The sequence below is a fragment of the Oncorhynchus mykiss genome, chromosome 9, assembly GCF_057628025.1.
Source record: "Oncorhynchus mykiss isolate SJ-2025 chromosome 9, ASM5762802v1, whole genome shotgun sequence".
NCBI classification, from domain to species: domain Eukaryota; kingdom Metazoa; phylum Chordata; class Actinopteri; order Salmoniformes; family Salmonidae; genus Oncorhynchus; species Oncorhynchus mykiss.
Genome location: NC_143030.1, coordinates 14774464 through 14784243, shown reverse-complemented (window position 1 = coordinate 14784243; position 9780 = coordinate 14774464).

The following is a 9780-nucleotide window of genomic DNA, read 5'->3' as shown; positions in this document are numbered from 1 at the left end:
GCATTTCTGACGGAGTTAGAAACGGAGCATGGTGATTTGCCTTATCACACAGAGGTGCGATGGCTAAGCCAGGGAAAGGTGCTTCAAAGATGTTTCGAGCTTCGTGAGGAGATTTGTCTGTTCTTGGACAGCAAAGGGAAAGACACAACACAACTCCGAGACGAAATGTTTCTGTGTGAAATGGCTTTTCTGTGTGACATTACGAGTCATCTGAATGCAATAAACTTGCAGCTGCAGGGTCGGGATCGTGTCATCTCTGATATGTACAGTACAGTGAAGGCATTTAAAACCAAACTGACTCTGTGGGAGACGCAGATGCGGAAAGAAAATTTGAGCCACTTTCCCAGCTGCCAGACCATGAAAGAGAAGCTCTCTACCAGTGCGTTCCCGAGCACACAGTTGGCTGATAAAATAGGTATGCTTGCCGCTGACTTTCGACGCCGATTTGCTGACTTTGAAGCACAAAAAAGCAGGTTGGAACTGCTCGGTAACCCATTTGCTGTTGACGTGGAAAGCTCACCACCAAACCTCCAAATGGAGTTGATTGACCTCCAATGCAATGATGCACTGAGGGCAAAATATGCGGCAGTGGGTGCTGCGGAGTTTGCCCGTTTCCTCCCCGGCACAATGCCCCAGCTGCGCATCCAGGCTGCTCAAACGTTGTCTATGTTTGGCAGCACATACCTGTGTGAACAACTGTTTTCTTTGATGAACCTGAACAAAACATCACACAGAAGTCGACTTACTGCTGAACACCTCCACTCAATTCTGAGGATTTCTTCAGCTCAGAGCCTTACCCCGAACATTGATGAACTTGTGGAAAAGATGGGACACCACCAAGTATCACCCTCAACCTCAAACAAGTGAACATTACTGTGCAATCACATATTTAGAGTTTTTACTCAGTTCAAGTTTAAAAGTTAAAATTTAATATTTGTTTTCACTGCATGTTACTTCTCCTTAAACAAAGTGTTGTTTTTGATTAATAGATTTTTGCACTTTATTTTTTTGTATTTCAATCCAATTATATTTTAAAAATATTTCAGTTGAGTGGATGATAGAAAATTGCTATTATTGTTTTTTCTTTGAAGTAAATTTAGCCCACTTTTGCTAAAATAGAAAATATAGTCTACTGATGGTGCCTTGAATACCGGTTTCTTTCATTTAATGTTCATGTTATGGGGATATTTATATAAAGGAAATTTGTCTTTTGTGTCTGTTGAAAATTAAAGATTACTGACAGAGCCATAAGAAAATATTGCTTTATTTATCTGATCATATTGTAATATATTTGTTAGGTTTTCAGTAGGTTCAATTAGGTTCACTAGACTATATGCGTCATTTAAAAATTTTTCAATTAACATTCGAACAGTCCGGCCCTCGTCTTGTAGCTGATTTTTTTATTTGGCCCTCCGTCCATTTGACTTTGACACCCCTGCCTTAGAGGAACCCTTTTTGGTTCCAGGTAGAACGATTTGGGTTCCATGTAGATACCCTACATGGAACGCAAAATAATTCTACCTGGAACCAAAAAGGGTTCTGCCTGGAAGCAAAGTTGTTCTTTGATGGGGACAGCTTTTTCTAAGAGTGTAGAACCTCTCCATAGAATATAGAACATGTTCCACAGCTCTCTCCTCACACTGTCATGTCCCAGATCCCCTTGCAGAGTTGATATTTGCATCACATTTGGAGTCCTAATTGTTTCAAAACCCCACCCCACCCCTCCACTACTACATATTTCTATCTAATAACTCCTTCCTCCCCTCCACTTCTACATCTTTGTATCTAATAACTCCGTCCACCCCTCCACTTCTACATCTTTCTATCTAATAACTCCTTCCTCCCCTCCACTTCTACATCTTTCTATCTAATAACTCCTTCCTCCCCTCCACTTCTACATCTTTCTATCTAATAACTCCTTCCTCCCCTCCACTTCTACATCTTTCTATCTAATAACTCCTTCCACCCCTCCACTTCTACATCTTTCTATCTAATAACTCCTTCCACCCCTCCTCTTCTACATCTTTCTATCTAATAACTACTTCCTCCCCTCCACTTCTACATCTTTCTATCTAATAACTCCTTCCTCCCCTCCACTTCTACATCTTTCTATCTAATAACTACTTCCTCCCTTCCACTTCTACATCTTTCTATCTAATAACTCCTTCCTCCCCTCCACTTCTACATCTTTCTATCTAATAACTCCTTCCTCCCCTCCACTTCTACATCTTTCTATCTAATAACTACTTCCTCCCCTCCACTTCTACATCTTTCTATCTAATAACTCCTTCCTCCCCTCCACTACTACATCTATCTATCTAATAACTCCTTCCTCCCCTCCACTTCTACATCTTTCTATCTAATAACTCCTTCCTCCCCTCCACTTCTAGATCTTTCTATCTAATAACTCCTTCCTCCACTTCTACATCTTTCTATCTAATAACTCCTTCCACCCCTCCACTTCTACTTATTTCTATCTAATAACTCCTTCTGTCTGTCTCTGTCTGTCTGTCTGTCTGTCTGTCTGTCTGTCTGTCTGTCTGTCTGTCTGTCTGTCTGTCTGTCTGTCTGTCTGTCTGTCTGTCTGTCTGTCTGTCTGTCTGTCTGTCTGTCTGTCTGTCTGTCCATCTTTCATCTAGAAGATTGAAGAGAAGTGAGAGGAGAGACTAAGGCCTAGATTGAACTGGCATTAGCGAACACCCGCATAGCTGATGTTTTGTCAGGGTCGGAGGAGGAACAGCGTTGGAGCTGTCAAATCGGTAAGCAGCCGATCTTGATCATTGTCACGAAGACACACCCCTCCCACTCGAGTTAGACGTTTAGAACAAGAAGGTGTTGGCTATATACACAGGCTGCCAGTTGGGGAACCCTGGTGTAGACTAAATATAAATAATGACGCTCACATTGAACATAATGAAACAAAATAAGAAGGGCTTCTATTAGCCTAACGGGGGTGTAGATTACATCTCACATTCCAGTTTTCCTAATGGAGGTGTAGATTACATCTCACATTCCAGTGTTCCTAATGGAGGTGTAGATTACATCTCACATTCCAGTGTTCCTAATGGAGGTGTAGATTACATCTCACATTCCAGTGTTTCTAATGGAGGTGTAGATTACATCTCACATTCCAGTGTTCCTAATGGAGGTGTAGATTACATCTCACATTCCAGTGTTCCTAATGGAGGTGTAGATTACATCTCACATTCCAGTGTTCCTAATGGAGGTGTAGATTACATCTCACATTCCAGTGTTCCTAATGGAGGTGTAGATTACATCTCACATTCCAGTGTTTCTAATGGAGGTGTAGATTAAATCTCACATTCCAGTGTTCCTAATGGAGGTGTAGATTACATCTCACATTCCAGTGTTCCTAATGGAGGTGTAGATTAAATCTCACATTCCAGTGTTCCTAATGGAGGTGTAGATTACATCTCACATTCCAGTGTTCCTAATGGAGGTGTAGATTACATCTCACATTCCAGTGTTCCTAATGGAGGTGTAGATTACATCTCACATTCCAGTGTTCCTAATGGAGGTGTAGATTACATCTCACATTCCAGTGTTCCTACTCGAGGTGTAGATTACATCTCACATTCCAGTGTTCCTAATGTAGGTGTAGATTACATCTCACATTCCAGTGTTCCTAATGGAGGTGTAGATTACATCTCACATTCCAGTGTTCCTAATGGAGGTGTAGATTAAATCTCACATTCCAGTGTTCCTAATGGAGGTGTAGATTACATCTCACATTCCAGTGTTCTTAACAGAGGTGTAGATTACATCTCACATTCCAGTGTTCCTAATGGAGGTGTAGATTACATCTCACATTCCAGTGTTCCTTATGGAGGTGTAGACTACATCTCACATTACAGTGTTCCAACTTGTATACCAGGCTGCTGTAGTCAATGAAGGCTATTCATTGACTACAGCTCAGCGTTCAACACCATGGTGCCCTCGAAGCTCATCAATAAGCTAAGGACCCTGGGACTAAACACCCCCCTCTGAAACTGGATCCCGGACTTCCTAACGGGCCACCCCCAGATGGTAAGGGTAGGTAACAACACATCCGCCACACTGATCCTCAACACAGGGACCCGTCAGGGGTGCGTGCTCAGTCCCCTCCTGTGCTCCCTGTTCACTCATGACTGCACGGTCAGGCACGACTCCAACACCATCATTGAATTTGGCAATGACACAACAGTGGTAGCCCTGATCCCCGAAAGTGACTAGTCATCAGGATAGATAATAATAAGGTATTTGAGGTAGATATGTACATGAAGTCAGGGTAATGTTACTAGGCATCAGGATAAATGATAATAATAAGGTATTTGAGGTAGATATGTACATGAAGGCAGGGTAAAGTGACTAGTCATCAGGATAGATAATAATAAGGTATTTGAGGTAGATATGTACATGAAGGCAGGGTGAAGTGACTAGACATCAGGATAGATAATAATAAGGTATTTGAGGTAGATATGTACATGAAGGCAGGGTAAAGTGACTAGTCATCAGGATAGATAATAATAAGAGTAAAATAAAGAACAGAGTAGGAGCAGAATATTAAAGTGTGTGAGTGAGAGTGTATATACTGTGTGCATAGAGTCAGTGCAGATAATCCGGCTAACCATGAATTAACTATTTAATGACTTGGGGGTAGAAGCTGTCTCGGAGCCTGTTGATCCGAGAGCCGATGCTCCGGTACCGTTTGCCGGATGGTAGCAAAGGGAACAGCTTGTATTAATATTAATGTGACACCTCTGGGTAGATGTTGTAACCATAAAATCTGTGTCCATTTATGAAGGATGTGATGATTGGTTAAATTGTTGGACACAGAAGTCTACACTCCCAGTGGGCCCCTTGGACTGTCTGGAATTGAAGAACATTTGTCTAAAATCTTTGAGGTGGAACTTGAACCTACAGATTTTTCGCTGAACGGGGGGAGGGGTGGGGTTAGGGTCAAGGTTAGGGGAGGACTCTGTCTGTCTTTCTCCAGTGTGTGTGTGCGCGCGCATGTGCGTGTGTGTGTGTGCATTAGCCACACCATGGTAGAGGTGGTTGGGTTTAGATTCAGGATTGTGGGAGGGTACTATCTGTCTGTCTTTCCCCAGTGAGGGGCCACCATCTGGGGTCTTGTTTCTAGAGCCGGTGGGGTCAGCGGGCCCTGGTGGATCAGCCCCTTCTAACCCCACCTGTCAAACATGGACACCATTTGTTGTTACTAGAAATAAACCCTAATCTACTGGTTATCTCAACCAGACACCAGAGCCAAGCATTTAGAGAGTATAACACTACAACATTCTATGGCAGCCATGTTAGCTCACATTAATAGTATTAAATGGGGAATATTTAAATAATGCTATATTATATTAGAATTATGAAAAAACTCTCTAAATCAGGGGTTCTTACACTTTTTTCAGCTTGAGACCCAAATGACCCACCTCTCACATGCCCAGACCCACTTTGGGTCCTGACCCATAGTTTCTGAAACCCTGCTCTACTATATGGCCCCAGCCATCTTAGAAGAATGTACCTCCTCATGTAGTTTCCTTTCCTCTGTCGCAAAATAAAGACTTTTCCTTCACTACCTCTCTCTGTCATTCTTCCTCTCTTTCTTTCACTCGTTCTCCATCTCCCTCTCAAGACAGGTGTGTGTGGATGTGTGTACGTGTGTGTGTGTGTGGTGTGTATGTGTGTGTGGGAGTGTGATCCCGTCATTGCATGTTTTCAAATATTCACAGCCATTTGTTGTTCCCCCTAAATCAACCCAACACCTCAGCAGAGAGGATACCATTGGCCATATAGAGAGGCCTTATATTCCAAAGCTTTGGATTTCTATTAAACTGCCCACTTGTCCTTTTAACAGTGTTATACAGCAGATAGATACCTTTAGATGTGTGGGTGGGTTGTTGTGTTTTAAATACAGGTAGACACAGAGAGAATTGGATAGAGCTTGACCTGGAGAGAGAAAGAGAAGGAGAGAGACTGAGTGAAATAGAGAGAGAGAGAGAGAGAGAGAGAGAGAGAGAGAGAGAGTAAGAGAAAGTGAGAGGGAAAGAGAGAGAGGGACAGAGTGAGGGAATTCATGTCACAAAGGCATTGATAAGAGCTCCACACACACACACACACACACACACACACACACGCACACACACACACACACACACACACACACACACACACACACACACACACACACACACACACACACACACACACACACACACACACACACACACACACACACACACACACACACACACTTGGCACCTGGGGGAAAAACTAACCAGAGGACTACATACAATGCATCTGTCCTTATTACACCCACTGCCCTTATCTCTGTGCTTTGTTTTGTTTTGATGGGGAGAGGAGGTTATTTGTTTACTTTCTGGGTCAGGGAGAGCATAACACACACACACACTGATTGTCTTGTCAAGGAAAAAGGGACCAACATTTGACTACCCAAAGTAGCTGGGTAGGTATTGTAGCTACAGGACTTTTCAGACAAATACTGACCAACAGCAACCCTGACTCATGGAACCCCTGACTAATGGAACCGCTGTCTCATGGAACCCCTGACTAATGGAACCGCTGACTCGTGAAACCCCTGACTCATGGAACCCCTGACTCATGAAACCGCTGTTAATGGAACCCCTGACTCATGGAACCGCTGACTCATGGAACCGCTGACTCATGAAACCCCTAACTTGTGGAACCCCTGACTCATGGAAACCCTGACTCATGGAACCCCTAACTTGTGGAACCCCTGACTCATGGAACCCCTGACTCATGAAACCGCTGTTAATGGAACCCCTGACTCATGAAGCCGCTGACTCATGAAACCGCTGTTAATGGAACCCCTGACTCATGGAACCCCTGACTCATGGAACCCCTGACTAATGGAACCCCTGACTCATGGAACCCCTGACTCATGAAACCGCTGTTAATGGAACCCCTGACTCATGGAACCCCTGACTAATGGAACCGCTGACTCATGGAACCGCTGACTCATGGAACCCCTAACTCATGGAACCCCTGACTCATGGAACCGCTGACTCATGAAACCCCTGAGTAATGGAACCCCTGACTCATGGAACTGCTGTTAATGAAACCCCTGACTCATGGAACCCCTAACTAATGGAACCCCTGACTTGTGGAACCCCTGACTCATGGAACCGCTGTTAATGGAACCGCTGACTCATGGAACCCCTGACTCATGGAACCCCTGACTCATGGAACCCCTAACTCATGGAACTTTCTGACTAATGGAACCCCTGACTCATGAAACTGCTGTTAATGGAACCGCTGACTCATGGAACCCCTGACTCATGGAACCCCTAACTCATGGAACCCCTGACTCATGGAACTTTCTGACTAATGGAACCCCTGAATAATGGAACCCCTGACTCATGGAACCCCTTACATACAGTGTGCTAGTATTGCAAACCATAACGACAAGGAAAACCTTGTAACACTTTGCTAACCTCTATATAGCCTGTTATAACCTCTATATAATTCTTTATAACATGTTATAACTTAAAAGTACCAGTTTGTGCTATATGGTAATTGTGCCATTCTATTGTATTGTTGTGTATCGACCACCTCGTTTTCCATTTGCATTAAACATTGAGTTCCAACATCGACTGTGTCCCTGAGGCTTATATACCATTGTGCTTGGCCATACTGTTGTTTAGTAATGGCTCTGTCAAACCCAGTGTTAGGGCCAAGGTTGTGATGCAACCGTATTTTTCATGGTACTTTGATGGGAAAATCCAATCATATTGGTTTTTCATGGTTTCGACCCAACCCTGTGAATCTCTGTGCTCTACCACATATTAACTGCTTGAGTAACATTGTCTCCCATTGAAATATGTAAAGTAATGACAATTAGCGCTGGTAGCCTACACTCTTAGGGAAAAAAGGTGCTATCTGGAACCTTAAAGGTTTTTTTGGCTATCCCCATAGGAGGACCCTTTAAAGAACCCTTTTTGTTTGCAGGAAGAACCATTTTGGCTTCCATGAATAACCCTTTCTATAGAGGGTTCTACATGGAACCCAAAAGGGTTCTACCTGGAACCAAAAAGGGTTCTCCTATAGCGACAACCTTTTTTCTAAGAGTGTATCGGTTAAGAGCATTGGGCCAGTAACCAAAAGGTTGCTTGTTCGAATCTGCCGATGTGCCCTTGAGCAAGGCACTTAACCTTAATTGCCACTGTAAGTCTCTCTGGATAAGAGTGTCTGCTAAATGACTATAATGTAATGTGTAATGTAGCCATCAAGTCCCTTTTCGCTTCACCATTTCAGAAAACATCCACCCATCAAGCCCCTTTTAGTTTCACCATTTCAGAAACCATCCAGAAAGCATTGATATGTGTGGTTGTCTCACCTAGCTATCTTAAAATGTAACTGTAAAATGTGAAGAAAGAAAATGATATATGCCAGTTTTGGTCAATTGGGTAGGCTAGAAGTGCTTGGGGGAAAATTGTGTGTCTGTTTGTGTGTTTGTACATTGCGATGCGTAATAACACTCTCACGTGGTATTGGCGTTTTGTTTGTTTGTGCCCCTGTAAAACACACACATCTCACCACCCCACCTTTATTTCTCTTGGTTTTTTTTGTCCTTGTAAATTTCCGTAACTCTAACACAAAAAGTGAGCTCTTTTAGTATATAGAAAGAGCTTAACATTCTGACATGCACTTGTTGTTTCGTTTAAAAAAAAAATGTTTTCTTTTTAGCTGACAACACCTAACAAAGGCAACAATCTGAACAGAGAAAGTAAAAAAAGAAATTTAAAGAAAAGAACAAAAATAATAATAAAGAAACAACCAACAAAGAACTTTTGAAAACGTCCGTCTGTAGTGCGGAGTTTCATTTTCTAACAATATGCATTTCTGCCATGTTTGTTACTTTCATCATTACTTCATCTCAGAATATACTACTACAAAAATACTACTCAAATACTACTACATACATAAACAGCCTGGACTTGACTTCACAATAGTTTCTATAATTGTTCCACGGCTGTTTTGTCCTTAACAATGTTGCAATATACACTTAATAAGGTTTATATGTTTGTAGATGTTAAAATGTCCTTGATCAAACTACTTATCCAGAGAATGGAGAGAAAGGGAGGTATGTTGAAATGTACACATTTTTTTTACAGTATTACTAATACTACAACAATATTATATAAACGCAAGCAAAATTTTAAATATATATTTTTTTATCACTAAATACTACTACTAACCCGTTTGTAGCCATCATTTTATGATTATAAAGCATTCAAAAAATGGTATTCCATGTAAGTATATGGCTAGGTTTACACTGAAAAATCATTTTGGGAGTGTGTGTGTGTGAGGTGTCTTATTTAACTTTAACATCTATCCTGTGCCCCATACCTAAGTCTATACTTTCCCCCAAAATAATAGTAGCACAACATTAATATCTATACAACGTTAATAATACTAACTAATGCTAATGCTAATTAGCATAATGCTAATGCTAACTAATGCTAACCTGTCTAGTTTTTACAACGTTAATAATACTAGCTAACCTGTCTAGTTTTTACAATGCTAATAATACTAGCTAACCTGTCTAGTTTTTACAACGTTAATAATACTAGCTAACCTGTCTAGTTTTTACAGCGTTAATATTACTAGCTAACCTGTCTAGTTTTTACAACGTTAATAATACTAGCTAACCTGTCTAGTTTTTACAATGCTAATAATTCTAGCTAACCTGTCTAGTTTTTACAATGTTAATAATACTAGCTAACCTGT